The 14,332-nt window shown below is 46.1% G+C and overlaps 1 protein-coding gene across 4 annotated transcripts in view; it reads left to right on the top strand.

Annotated features, from left to right (window-relative positions):
- The window catches only part of TEC (tec protein tyrosine kinase), a 78,325-nt gene that overhangs the window by 22,189 nt on the left and 41,804 nt on the right, over positions 1-14,332 (top strand). Inside the window, exon 1 of one of the 4 annotated variants that reach the window (XM_069977597.1) lies at positions 6,511-6,588. The exons of 2 other annotated variants lie outside the window; for them this stretch is intronic. The gene's annotated coding sequence lies outside the window, so the exon portion shown is untranslated. Of the gene's footprint in view, positions 1-6,510; positions 6,589-13,577; positions 14,071-14,332 lie in introns of those variants that run through there. One more of the 4 variants, XM_069977596.1, reaches the window with a different exon arrangement.

Below are 14,332 nucleotides of genomic sequence, written 5' to 3'. Positions count from 1 at the left end.
ACACACATTAAAAAGTTATACAACATTGTAATGTGTGTTATTTAAGTGAATGGCTCCCTTCCCCATGTAGCACCCCCCACCCCCGGCCGCGGACCCGAAAGTGTAATGCAGTATACTTATGTTATCACTGTTGACCCCGGCCGCCATCTTGGGATGAACACGTCATCTTGAGGAGGCTGGCCTTACTGCTCCGGCCCTCTCTCATGCCGGCCTCCCTCCAGAGCGGACCCGGAAGTGTAATGCAGTATACTTATGTTATCACTGTTGACCCCGGCCGCCATCTTGGGATGAACACGTCATCTTGAGGAGGCTGGCCTTACTGCTCCGGCCCTCTCTCATGCCGGCCCCCCTCCAGAGCGGACCCGGAAGTGTAATGCAGTATACTTATGTTATCACTGTTGACCCCGGCCGCAATCTTGGGATGAACACGTCATCTTGAGGAGGCTGGCCTTACTGCTCCGGCCCTCTCTCATGCCGGCCCCCCTCCAGAGCGGACCCGGAAGTGTAATGCAGTATACTTATGTTATCACTGTTGACCCCGGCCGCCATCTTGGGATGAACACGTCATCTTGAGGAGGCTGGCCTTACTTGCCGGCCCTCTCTCATGCCGGCCCCCCTCCAGCGCGTCATCAGCTGCTCAGCCACGATTGGCTCCATTTAAGTTCCACTTATCTCTATTTACTTCAATGGAACTGAGTTTCAAAACCTTATTCAAACTGGAGACAAGAGTGGTGTAGAAGTGGCCCTGTTTTTGTAGCACTGGATAACCCCTTTAAAAGGCGTTTTGTTACTTCAACACCTCTGGAAACTGGTCATCTGTAGGCGTTGCGGTGAAAAATCAACTATGAAAGGGTTTTCTGAGGACCTATTAAAAAGTATCCAGGAAATGTGATACTATCCTGTTGAGCTGGCATTTTCTACTCTTGGTCTAATAAAGCCTATACCTACAATGCAGGCATGCTATGGTATACATATGAATGTATTTTTTAGGGTGTCACAATACCCATTTTGGGTGTAAATGGGGCATGACAGTCATAACTATGTGTTGCTGCTTATTCTATTATTTCAGTGTATTGTACACATTGTGAAATTGTCACTACTGAACCTGATGATGTGAGGGAGAGGAGGCTATATGTCTAGAAAATTACTGTAAAGAGATATTTTCAGCTGATCTATCTTCAGCGTAAACTAGAATACATGCACGCATCTATGAAACCTGTTCTTCTAGTCTTGCCTTCTTTTTATGCGGGAACTTTTACTGCCAGTCATTTCTGGTGCTTTTCTGCTTGTGTATATGAACGGAGAACATGTTTCTTTCTTTTCCAACAAGCCAAGGACTGAGGGACCACCGCTTGCAGAATGAACATCTTTGACAGGTCAGAAAAGACTACATATGTATCTTTATAGTCTCTTAATGTATTTAACATAGACTCATAATCATCTTAGTCATAGAATAACCCTTGAAAGCCTGACAATTCAGTTCTGGGTATAAAAGACAGGTTTTTACCCTGTAGACCTGCCTGGCTCTGGCACAGAGATAATAATACTGCAGCTCTCTGCTCTCACATATAAATATCCATTATAACATTATTCAGCGGAAGACTCACCATGTCAGATAAATCAGCCTACTTGCAGATTTCAGCTGCATGGACCATGTGAGTCATAGAATATTATTGTCCCTCACACCAGATCAGAGAAGTACACTATTTTCAGACCAGGTAAAATTAGGCAATTTTAATGCATGGGTAAATATTACACCTTATATAAAGGAGAAGTCCCAGCACAAAACAGCCAGGGAGGAGGTGGGTGAACATAACAACATGCACTTACCTCCCTGACTCCAGCTCTGGGGTGCGCTGTCCTCCACTCCCGGTCCCTGTATGCTTCTAGGTGGGGAGTGGGGACTTGGGACGTAACGTGTCTAGGTCGCTCAGCCAGTCAGTGGCCATAGCGGACCTGAACTGGAGCAGAGGACAGCAGACTGTAGCGCTTTAGCCGGAGAGGTAAGTGCATGTTGTTATGTTCACCCACCTCCTCTCCATCTGGTTCTGGGACATCACCTTTAATCCTACGTATATGGTTTTAGATAATTACCTGTTGTTTTAAATCAAGCTTTTCTTTTTTTGTAGGAATTCTTTGTGATTTCTTTTTCAATTAGTAATGTCACTATTTTTTTATATGCCAGAAGCTTATAGTTTTTCCTCTGACCACTAAACCAAATAATAATCTGGCATTTCCTTTGCTGTAAAAATTGTTATTCAGCAGTCAATGAAAGATGACACCAATGTGTAGATATCAGTTCCCACAATTCATGGGACTCGGCAGTCTTTTTGTCTTTTCTTTTAACAGGTGATAGAACATTCCTTTAAGAATACCCTGAGGACAAGCATGATACGGTCACATGTCACAGACTGACTGTAGGTGTGGTGAGACAAATTGAAAGCATTACAGATTCTTATGCTTTTAGTTCCAGTCTTTGGATACAGATCATCAGTCCAGGTTATCAGACCTGCACTTTGACTAAAATGTGCCCATATTATGCTTGTGTAAAACTGGCTTAAAAAGGTACGGCCACATGTATAGAAAATGCTGCAGGCTTTCCACAGCAGAAAACCCACAGTACTTCTGCATCAAATCAACACCAAATTATATGGATTTCAGAGCAGAATATGTAAAAAAATCCACTGATACTTCTGATCTGTAGTGTTTTTAAACCTTAAGGGTACGTTCACACGTACAGGATCTGCAGCAGATTTGATGGCGCAGATTTAAAGCTGCAAATTCAAAGCAAATCAATTCTAGGCCATCAAATCTGCTGCGGATCTGCTGCACATTCAAATCTGCGCCATCAAATCTGCTGAGGATCTGCTGCAGATCCTAAAGAGAACCTGTCATTAAAAACACCTTTTGACAAGTCATCAGCAGGGGCGGATTAACTTTACCATAGGCCCCGGGCTGTTCACCAAGCTTGGGCCCCCCCACCCCACTGTAACTATGGCAGCACTAGTCTGGCGTCATAGTACAGTATAGATAATGTCATGATGTCCTGATTTGTGCAAAATTGCCATAAAAAAACTGATTTTTTGCAAATCATGGCGGAAGTGTAGCCAGGAGACAGTACACCACTGAAAGTATAAGTCTTTTTGGGTGGTCATGGGCCCCCCAGGAGCTCAGGGCCGGAACGCCCCTATTATAATCCACTACTGATCATCAGGGATGTCTAAAGTTATTGATCACTGCTGAGACCCATTCCAGTTAGGAGATATAGCAGTGGAGAGAGCGCAGTAGCCATGTAATCCACTCTCTGGCTGCATCTCCTGATTGGCTAATTCTGACAGTGTTAGAGTCCCATTACACCAATAGATTATCTGACAGATTTTTTTAAGCCAAAGCCAGGAATGGTTTTGAAAAGAGGAGAAATCCCAGTCTTTCCTTTATTACCTGTTCTCTGTTTATAGTCCATTCCTGGCTTTGGCTCCAAAAAATCTGTCAGATAATCTATTGGTGTAATAGGGCCCTAAGTCTATAAGGCAGGGAGCAGGGAGTGGAAGAAACCGCCGTCGGCTATATCTCCTGATTGCAGTAGGGATCAGCAGTGAGACCTGCTGCGATCAATAACTTTTGACATGCCTGATGACATTACAAAAAAAGAAATGTTCCAACAGTACCTTAGGAGTAGCCCAATAAGGCCTAGTCTATAGAATGCTGGATAGGCCCACAATTTGAGGTATAGGCAAATAGACTTGAAGAAGAAAAAGGCCAACAGCATCTGTAGTGAAGAATAGGTTCTGTTTATTTACATGATCAGCTACAGTACAGCAACATTTCGACCACAAGGTCTTTGTCAACCATTGACAAGCATTGTATGCTTAAAAAGGACCTTGTGGTCGAAACGTTGTTGCACTGTACCTGGTTATGGAAATAAAATGGACCTATTCTTCACTACAAATGCTGTTGGACTTTCTCTTCTTCATGCCTGATGACATGTGAAAAGTTATTTTTAATGACTCGTAGTCTTTAATCCACAATACTGATGATAGATTGTTGATACAGGGCTCCAGACTAAAAAATTTACCTGGGAGCCATTGGCTCCTAACCTGAAAAATTTAGGCGTCAAATAGAATATTTGGTCGCCAACATTTTAAACCATGTAAAATTAATGTTATGTTAAATGGGACTTACTGTGTGCAGAGGCCACGGCAGCATCCTCCTCCTTTAGATTCTTTCTTTTCTTAGTTTGAAAACGTTCAAAATGGAAACTTGCAACTTGACAACCATATACAGTCTGACTCAGTACTTCAGCTTCACTTGGCTAGCCTTTTAATGAGGCTTGCTCTTCTGAACTTGAACTTAAAGGGAACCTGTCGACCCCCGTGCCGGGGTGACAGGCTCCCAACCCCCCTATACTCACCTCATCGCGCCGGGTCCCGCTTCTGAAGATGGCCGGGTCACGGAGATCTCAGCCGCTGCAGCCCGGCGTGCACACTGAGAGATGAGTCCAACGCTCATAGAGAATGACGGGAGAGTCCAGCGCTCCGTCATTCTCTATGAGCGTTGGACTCATCTCTCAGTGTGTGCGTCGGGCTGCAGCGACTGAGATCTCTGTGACCCGACCATCTTCAGAAGCGGGACCCGGCGCGATGAGGTGAGTATAGGGGGTTCTAACGGGGGGTTGGGAGCCTGTCACCCCGTCACCGGGGGTGACAGGTTCCCTTTAAAAGCTTGCAACAGTCTATACATACTGAGCTAGACTTATGACTGCAGCCATAGTGACCCCCCACAAGATGTGTATATAAATAGATATATCTCTCACCTAGTGACTAATGCAAGTGACCCCCTACAATACAGACACCTGAGGGGCCCTGATAATAATAATTGTGCATATATCTATCTCCCAGTGTCTGCAGCCAGTTTGCCCTACACTTATAGATGGCCCCCTCCCCTTATAGATGACCCCCTCTACCCCATTATAGATGCCCCCTCCTCCCCCCCATTATAGATGCCCCCTCCTCCCCCCCATTATAGATGCCCCCTCTCCCCCCCATTATAGATACCCCCTCTTCTCCCCCCCTTATAGATACCCCCTCCCCTTATAGATGACCCCCTCTACCCCCATTATAGATGCCCCCTCTCCCCCCCCATTATAGATGCCCCCTCTTCTCCCCCCTTATAGATACCCCCTCCCCTTATCGATGGCCCCCTCTCCCCCCCTTGAAGATGGCCCCTCTTCTCCCCCCATTATAGATGCCCCCCCATTCCTCTATGCTAAGCAGTATTAAAAAAAAACAAACACACAAACTCACCTGACAACCCGCTCCCCCGGCGATCCTCTTCTTCTTCAGGCGCTGTCCCCGGCTGATGCGCGGCTGCCGGGGGTGTCCCGTCCTATCCCCGGCAGCGCGGCGCGTCAGTGAGCTCCCTGTACGCCGGGGCTGTGACTTCTGACACAGGAAGCGTCTCTGACGTGCGCTTCCTGTGCCGGAAGTCAGGGCCCCAGGCAGCTCACTGATGCGCCGCACTGCCGGGGATAGGACGGGACACCCCCGGCAGCCGCGCATCAGCCGGGGGCCCGGACTTAAAGAGACAGCGCGCCGCCGCCGAGGCAAGTCACAAATGGCGCCATTTGCAAAATGTCAGTCGCATTGGCGACCATTTTGGTCGCCATCTGGAGCCCTGTGATACAGACTTTGCCAATAAAATCAATTAGGAAAATGCACAGTATTTGCAACTAGGGATGGTCCGAACCTGCCGAGGTTCGAGTTCGTACGAACCTGAACTCTCGGCAATGATTCCCGCTGTCTGCCCGCTCCGTGCAGGGGGTGGATACAGCCGGAGGATCGCCTGGAAAACTGGGATACAGCCATAGCCATAGGCTGTATCCCAGTTTTTCAGGCAGTCCTCCCGCTGTATCCACCCTCTCCACGGAGCGGGCAGACAGCGGGAATCATTGCCAGGTTCGGACCATCCCTAGTTGCAACCAAAGTTGACATGCTGCAGATTTAAAATTCACCCCAGGTCAATATCCACACAATTTTTAAGCAGATCTCTTTTATGGTATGTGGTAGAGATTCACTTTTCATGCACAACTGTAAATGCTGTAGATTTGTAGCAGATATGCTACGTGTTCCTGTACCCTTGAAGTCAAAGAACATCTCCTGTTACAATCCATGTTGCTGCAGTAAAGCAGATCACTAAATGCTGTTCAAAGTAGCTTAGGAAGGATTTGTTAGAAGATAGAACAAAATCAACAATTAGAAAATAAACAGTGATAATGAATGTATATCAGTCTCTGCTTTAAATTTGTTAAAAAATAAAGCTGGCTCAGTTGCTTCCGGCAACCAATCAGATTCCACCTTTCGATCCTCACAGACTCTTTGGATAATGAAAGGTGGAATCTGATTGGTTGCTAGGGGCAAATGAGCCAGTTTCACTTTACACCATGTTTGATAAATCTCCCCCTTCCTGTTCTGCCTGTGGTGAACATAGGAGGCTGCTGTAAAGTATTTTTTTTACAGCACTGCAGCAATAAGTGACTAGGAGACAATAGCCGCTCCCTGTGGAATGACCTCTTTAAAGTCATAAAGCGCGGTCAGTAATGTTTTACATACATCTCAAGGGGACATACAGGGATTGTCATCTGTTAAGAACAGCCCACGCAAGATGGCAGCCCCCGTAAAAATTTTTAGGTGACACATTCCCTTTAAGGACTCATTTTCTGCAGATCCCAGCCAAACAATGATTAGCGGGGGCTGCTGAAATTGGATAAAGCTCTAAGGTTGTCTGAAAAAAATGGATACAGTCAATGACTATATCCATGATTTCCACATAGCCTTAGGGATTTATCCAACTTCAGCAGCCACAGCTAATCAAATGCCGAACGATCGGGTTCGGATAGACTCAAGCATGCTCCAGGTTCGCTCATCTCTAGCTGCTATGATGTCCCATACCGTACATTTTGGGGGCATCACATTGGTGCCAAACCCTGGTGTCAGCAGTAGGCATGGTCCGAAGTTGCCGAGGTTCAGGTTCGTATGAACCCAAACGCTCAGCATCAGATTCCCGCTGTCTGCCCGCTCCGTGCAGCGGGTGGATACAGCAGGAGGACCGCCCGGAAAACTGGGATACAGCCTATGGCTTTGGCTGTATCCCAGTTTTCAAGGCGGTCCTCCCGCTGTATCCACGCTCTCCACGGAGAGGGCAGACATCGGGAATCATTTCCGAGAACCAGGCTCGGACCATCCCTAGTCAGCAGTCATCAATCAGCATGCACAATGTGTTGTTTTTCTAATTTTATCCCTGCCTGATCTTTTTTTTTGCCCATATAATGCACACTCACCAACAGTATTCCTGCAGTGTCACCTTTTTCATCCAAGTCCAGCTACATCCATACATTTCATTACTGCAGCTGGGTCATGTGGCTACCAGAAAATAGCATGCCTTTATGTGTAACAGGTGGTCGTCTTTCCTGAGTCAGCTGACTTCCTATCAACTACAAGATTACATCACCACCTATCAGTCCCTCCCCTTCCCACCAAGCTCTATCTGTATATCTGCACATTTATAGAATAGCTGCTTTTACTACAGTATCTCTATGGGGCCAGGAGAGGTAAGAGGGAGAGGAATCATGGGAAATGTAGACTGCATTACTTAGTCATATCAGTAGGAAGATAGGAATCAAGATAGCAAACAACCCACATGACCAAATGACTGCACCTTTTGTACAAATATGCCTTTAAAAATGTGCATGAGCACTATTGTAATTTTGCAAGTCTTGGATTAGAACCATTTATCTGAAGTTACTCTTTAATGACTGGGCCCGTACTGAAGGACCATAGGGCATCCATACACTGCAATACAGGCTCCATAAGCCCTAAATAGACATTTTTTGAGAAGGCTTGTTTGTGATCTTTTAGGCTTTACAGCCTTTTCCAAAATACTCAAAACATATTCCATACAGACATCACATCCGTGGCCAGTGATGGCACCACAGAACCAATGCTTTATAGGTATAGGATTATATTTCTTATTTTTAGCAAAAAAGAGATATGGTCGGCACTACAGTCTTTTTTGGAGCCGCTCCCTCCTGCAGCCCAATAATGACCAGGGATATGCTCAGCGGTGCTAGTGTAAAAGCAGTCCTTGTATTTGAACAATGGTACGTAGAAAATGAAAAACTGCACTCACCGGCATGGAAGACAACTTCTTTATTTTCTATGCATGTGTGGACATTGCAGAGCAGACGCCAGCTGGGTGCGCACCCAGCTGGCGTCTGCTCTGCAATGTCCGCATATGCATAGAAAATAAAGAAGTTGTCTTCCATGCCGGTGAGTGCAGTTTTTCATTTTCTACTTACCATATTTGTTATTTTTAGCCTTATGCATTATATTCTGCAGGTTGGAAAACCCATAAGAAGCAATATATCAGTTTCACTTTACACCATGTTTGATAAATCTCCCCCATAGAATCAGAGCTGTACACTCTACTGATGTACATTATTACATTAATATACTGGTGCCGGCGCAGGATGCCGGTGTCGCTGTCCTTTTTTTAAACTGCGTCCCAGTTAACACACACAGCGTTGGTCTTTTCACGGGCACCAGCCTGGCCTGAAGCACTGGAGGTGGGCCAGCCAAACCCAGTGTGACAAAACCCACGCCCCTCTGTGACGTGGCTACATTAGAATCAATGGATTTTATATTACAAAATAATCCTGAAATCTTGCAATTTTTATTCTCACTACTGGGGCTAAAACTAAGCTGAGACTTCGGGGGAGATTTATCTAACATGGTGTAAAGTGGCTCAGTTGCCCCTAGCAACCAGTCAGATTCCACCTTTCATTCCTCACAGACTCTTTGGAAAATGAAAGGTGGAATCTGATTGGTTGCTAGGGGCAACTGAGCCAGTTTCACTTTACACCATGTTTGATAAATCTCCCCCATAGCTATATCTACAATTTCCATCATTCAATGTTCTTCCCTTACTTAGCTATAAGCCACAAATGAAGGAGTCTAAATAGTCCTCTCCATTATATTCTTGAGCTAAGTAGTCCTCTCTATGCATCAACATGCCCAGTGTGTAGGCTTAGGCTATGCTCACACAACGTATATTTTCATAAGACCACGGTTGTTGTAAAACGGCCATGATTATTACGGAAATATACGTTACATAGCCGTCTATGGGATCCCGGCTGGAGTGTATACACATAGTATACACTACGGCCGGGATCCCTCGCTGTGCCGCAAAGAACTGACATGTCACTGAATAGCGGCTGTGGAAAACCATGTCAGTGCACACTATTGAGCGAGTGGTTGCGGCCGCATGCTCAATAGTGTGCAGTGGAGAGATCTGATGCGGGCCCATCAGAACTCTGCTTCAGGAAAGATCATCGGGGCGGGTTGACGGGATGACGGGATGATCTTTTCAGAGACCGGCCGTTCCGTGACCCGGCCGGGCCACAGAACCACCGGTCTCTTACTGCATGTGAACATGGCCTCACAGTGGGGAGTAGAAAGCTACACAAATCACAGATTTGGAATCAGCATCCTTTATCCTATATACAAATGACTTTAGTTTAGGGTATTGAGCAAGATGGGTTGGAGGTGACAGAGTCCCTTTAAAAATAAACAATATAATAATATTCCTTTTATGTGTTTGCATTGAGTAAAACAACATAGAGCATTTCCTTTGTGAGTAATATCAGCATTTCTATACTGCAGAGAACTGTGATCTGTAAAACTGCTAAGCGTGTGAAGTACAGGAGGATTATTTTACACAGTGTGAAAGGTATTTTACTTTGGAAATAGCACAATATTCAAAGGTCACAGGTCCTATGTGAGAAAGGATTTCTTATGAAGAGTGTAAAAAATGTCACACGAATGCACAAAAAAAAGCAACACACCTACTGGGGTATTCAGGTGTTTAAAAAAATTCCTAGGCTGCTGGGACCGCTGAAGGTCCTGTTCCTTCCGCTTCCTTTCCTCTGCTGCCTTGGCTTCTGCTTTTTTTTGAGAGGATAGACCCTGAAGCAAGAACTGTTAATTCATCACTGGCAGCAGTGGTGTCCCATCTCAGCCAGTGCTTACGGCTGAGCAGGCAGGTCATGTGCCAAGCTGTCGCCTAGGAATTAGGCTGACCGGTAGGAGCTGCAGTGGGATCAGTGAGGGATCAGGGGTAGACATGAAGTTTTAGAGGCAAAAAAGGGAAGGTAACAATGCCTTGGAAAATGCGTTCACACGTATTATTATGGTCACTACTTTTAGAAAAAAACAGAGGTGGGAACAACAAGATCTGCACCTTTTTCTGTTTTGTTTTTTTTTGGATTTTGTTTTTACCTGTTTGACCTGAGGAAAAAAAGTTTATTTAGCCCTTTGTTTGAAATCATCCTTAGCCTTAGTCACACAGGAAGCATTTATTGTTACTGCAGCTTTTCATGTTTTTTTTTTTTAATAGCTGATACCAGAAGTGGATACAATAAGAAGGTGGCTTATAATGTCTTCCTTCTATATCTCTCATTTGTTGCAAACCTCTCCTGGCTTTGGCTCAAAGAAACTAGATGAAAAACCTTCACAAAAAGCACAGCTTTTTTCAAAATAACTCTTTAACACGAGTCTAAAATTTGCTCTAATAATGGGGCTTTGATAAATTAAGTGCCTCTTCCTAATTGAAGAAGTCTGATGTGATCTCTGAATTCTAACACCAGTCTCACTTTGTGATTAGCAGGGGGCTGCTGAAGATGGATAAAGCCCTAAGGCTATGTGGAAAACATGGATATAGTCATTGGCTGTATCCATGTTTTCCAGACAACATTAGAGCTTTATCCAATTTCAGCAGCCACCACTAATCAAATGCCGCACGAATGGGTTCAGATGGACTCGAGCATGCTCGAGGTTCGCTCATCTCTAGTAGCAATATTATCCAATTATTCACAGACAGAAGTATTGTTGCATCTTAGATGTTGGTTGCCATGTCTGTACATGGAGACATGTTCACTGTAACAGAATCAGTGGTAGTAATGCTATCTAGCGGTTCCCATACACTGGCTGCTGAGAGGGCGGCTCCTTCTATTTACTACTGGTTATCTCCAGCGAAATATGAAGAGGAAATCCTCTCACTCCCCTTATCACAGTTTACAGTCTTTCTTCTGGGTGCCAATTCATCATTACATTATTTTAGAACAATAAGGAGCAATGTCAGTTTACATAGGATATTATTAACTGTACAAGTGGGAGATGTTTTGTTAAACTTCTTAGTGCCTGGAAAAAATATTTCATGTAACAATAGCGATGACTGATGAGAAGAAAATACAATGGGAATGAGTTCCTACAGCAGCTCTCTGCAGCTGAGCTGGACTAGATGGGAAATTGGCTGCATTAGGATTCATTTTGACAAACCTTTTGCTTAGCATTTTTGTGCTAAAAAAACAGCTTTCACTAAAACAGCATGTTTTTCTTTGTCCAACATGGTGCAGTTTTTAGGGTGCCTTTCTCCAAATAAAAAAAAATTGTGTGTATTAGTACATTTTTTTTTAGCTTTTCTTGTGTGGTGTTTTGATAATGTGATTCTTCAATGAGGTCATTCAAGGATTTCTGTTGAAGAATGAAGAACTAAAAGCCACAAAAACACACATTTACACATTTTATTAAAACCTCTGGAGGTCTACGGGAGTAGAACTGCCATAGTTATAGCTGTTTGCCTTACATCACTGAGAGGTGTGTATTTATACCAGTGACATGGGACAGCAGATGTGGTCTGAGGAAGTGTGCAGTGGCACTTGAAACATTGTAACCTTTCTAAATAGTTTGTTGTCTGCTATAACCATAATTATGCTAGTAATGCAAAAAAAATGTTTGGTCATTATACCTCCATGTAGGTTTAAAGATTCACTGACGTATTTTTTTTTTTGTTGCAGAAATCAATAGTCCAGGCAGTTTTAAGAAACTTTGTAATTGGGTTTATTAGCCAAATATGCCATTATCTGCATTTAAAAAGCCTTTTCCCAGGCCCCCCCCTCCTCTTTTCCATCCACTGCTAAAAATCAGGAAATTATGACTTGTTGCATCGGACGTACCCAGTCTGTTCTAGGGAGAGGGGAGGGGGGAGGAGGAAGTTAGACAGCAGCAGAAAGCTGAAAACAAAGGCATTACAGGCACGGAGCTGGGTGAACGCTGTAATCAGAGCTCAGAGAGGTCAGTGCTGACTGTCAGAGGAGATAAAGGGCGATGTATTTGTAGATTAACTCTTTGTTGTCCTGTTTTGGTCTTTTATTTAGCTCTCTCCATAGGAGAACAATGGAGACAGGGGGGAGAGCTTCAAACTGCTTTTTCATGATAAAAATGCATTTTTCGGCTAATAAACCCAATTACAAAGTTTCTTAAAATCGCCTGGACTATTGATTTCTGCAAAAAAAAAATTCACAACAGTGACACTTTAATTCAAGTTGACGTGCAAGGAGCTAGCCTGGAGGCAGCCAAGGAATAAGCCAATAAAAAACAAATATAGAAACGTGTTACAGCACTTGAGTTCTTAAAAACAGAATACTTTATTGATAAAATCCAAAATGATATAACAGAGTGTAAAGAATTGTTTTTGCAAGATGTGCTTCGGCTATGGATAGCCTTGAGGACAGCAGTGTTTAAGGTTTCAAATGCTGGAACCTTTCTAGCTTGGCATCTACCTTCAAATATCTTGCACCTGTAACTTGTATGTGTAATCTGAAGGGATTGATAAAGCGTGGAATATATGTTTATTGCTGAGTGCAATGCCATTTCTTTGTTTTTTTTCACTTGGACAGGTTTTGACAATACCTGTTTATAGAGCGTTGAGCACCACCATATATCTGGGAAGCCTCCACATGATGCATATTCTCATAGACATAGATTTTAGCACACATAGTGCTGACTGACCTCCCCTAATGCAAATATGTAAAACCACCCTTACAGTTGTGAGCCCCTTCCATTTATCTCCAGAAATAGCATGAGCTGCTTTTCACCTGAATGTCAGGGAGGGCGAAACAGCGTAGCATAGTGGCAGCCCGTACATGACTGGGTGGGCAGTAAGGGGTTAACAGTGCCAAGGGTGGGGGGGGAGCAGGAGAGAGGTTACCTGTAGTTCAGGGTATAGTGAAATAAGGGGGTTGCTAGGTGAGAGCCAATGGGGGTGGTGGGAATAGCTTGGGGAAGGAGGGGGCTAGCTAGGAGTTGGAAGTGAGGAGAAAGAAACTTACCAGTCTTCTGAAGCTACAGGACCTGAGACGGAGCATGGATACTCAGCCTGCAGCAGACTTGTCAGCATTCATGGCATCCCTGAGGGGTGTAACTGCTCAGCATGGGGCCGCCTGGGTCCAGGCTCAGCTTGCCCAGGTGATTAGGGAAGCGGACGGGGGGTTGCAGTCCCGGGGGGCCCGCCCGTCCGCACGCCGCCGGCGCCCGCCGGAGCGGCTCAGCCCTGGAGTCCCCAGCCGTTCCCGCCGCGTAAGGAGCCCTTCACAGGACCCTCCGGCCCCTCCTGGCAGGCACAGCTCTCCCCTGCACAGGAGCCGGGCTGGGAGGAATCCTGCAGCGCGGCGGGGTTCCGGGCGGCAGGGGGAGGGTCACGTGGCTCCTTCCTCCCCCTCCGTTACGGCAGCAGTAACAGGACCTGCGGCGGCTGGCCCCTCTCACAGCAGGAAGCAGGGGGCAGCCCAGCGACGAAGCAGAGCCGGGACCCGGTCCCAGGGGGAGAAATTGCAGCCCAGAGAGGTGAGGAGAAGGCGATCCCGGGCAGCAGCTGATCCGGGGGGGGAGGCGTTCCCCTCCACGTCTCAAGGTGCAGGGCGGAGGGTGGCCGACGGAGTAGTAGTCCCCAGCACGTCATCCGTGGCGGCCAGCCCTCCTGTCGCCGGCGGCTCATCTGGACAGCGAGTTCAGGTGGCTCCGCCCACGCTGGACGTTGCTGGAGAGGATCTGGGAGCCGGGCCATCTTCCTTGGACGACGAATCTGACAGCCTGGAGGAAGGAGAGGTTCGTGGTGCTGCGACAGCAGGGGTGCGATCTCGGATAGCGGCTGTTCCGGCGTCCGCTGAGAGTCAGCCTGGTGAGTCTTTTTCTATGTCTGTGCTGTCCCCTGTTTTGTCCCCTGTGTCTTCTGGTGTGGCTGGAGGTGTCAATGTGCGTGTAGGGGATCAGTGGTCGGGGGGCGGGGGACAGTTTGCAGGGATTGGAGAGGCAGTGGCGCAGTTTTTAACTAGCATGCGGGGGTTGATGGTACAAAGCGCGGGTTCGCATGCGACAGTGGCGCCGCCAGCGGCAGCATGGGTGGGTAGCGGTGCTGGGGCGGTGGGACAGGGAACTCCGGT

This window comes from Dendropsophus ebraccatus, chromosome 7, assembly GCF_027789765.1.
Source record: "Dendropsophus ebraccatus isolate aDenEbr1 chromosome 7, aDenEbr1.pat, whole genome shotgun sequence".
NCBI classification, from domain to species: Eukaryota; Metazoa; Chordata; class Amphibia; order Anura; family Hylidae; genus Dendropsophus; species Dendropsophus ebraccatus.
This window is presented reverse-complemented; position numbering and strand designations above follow the sequence as displayed.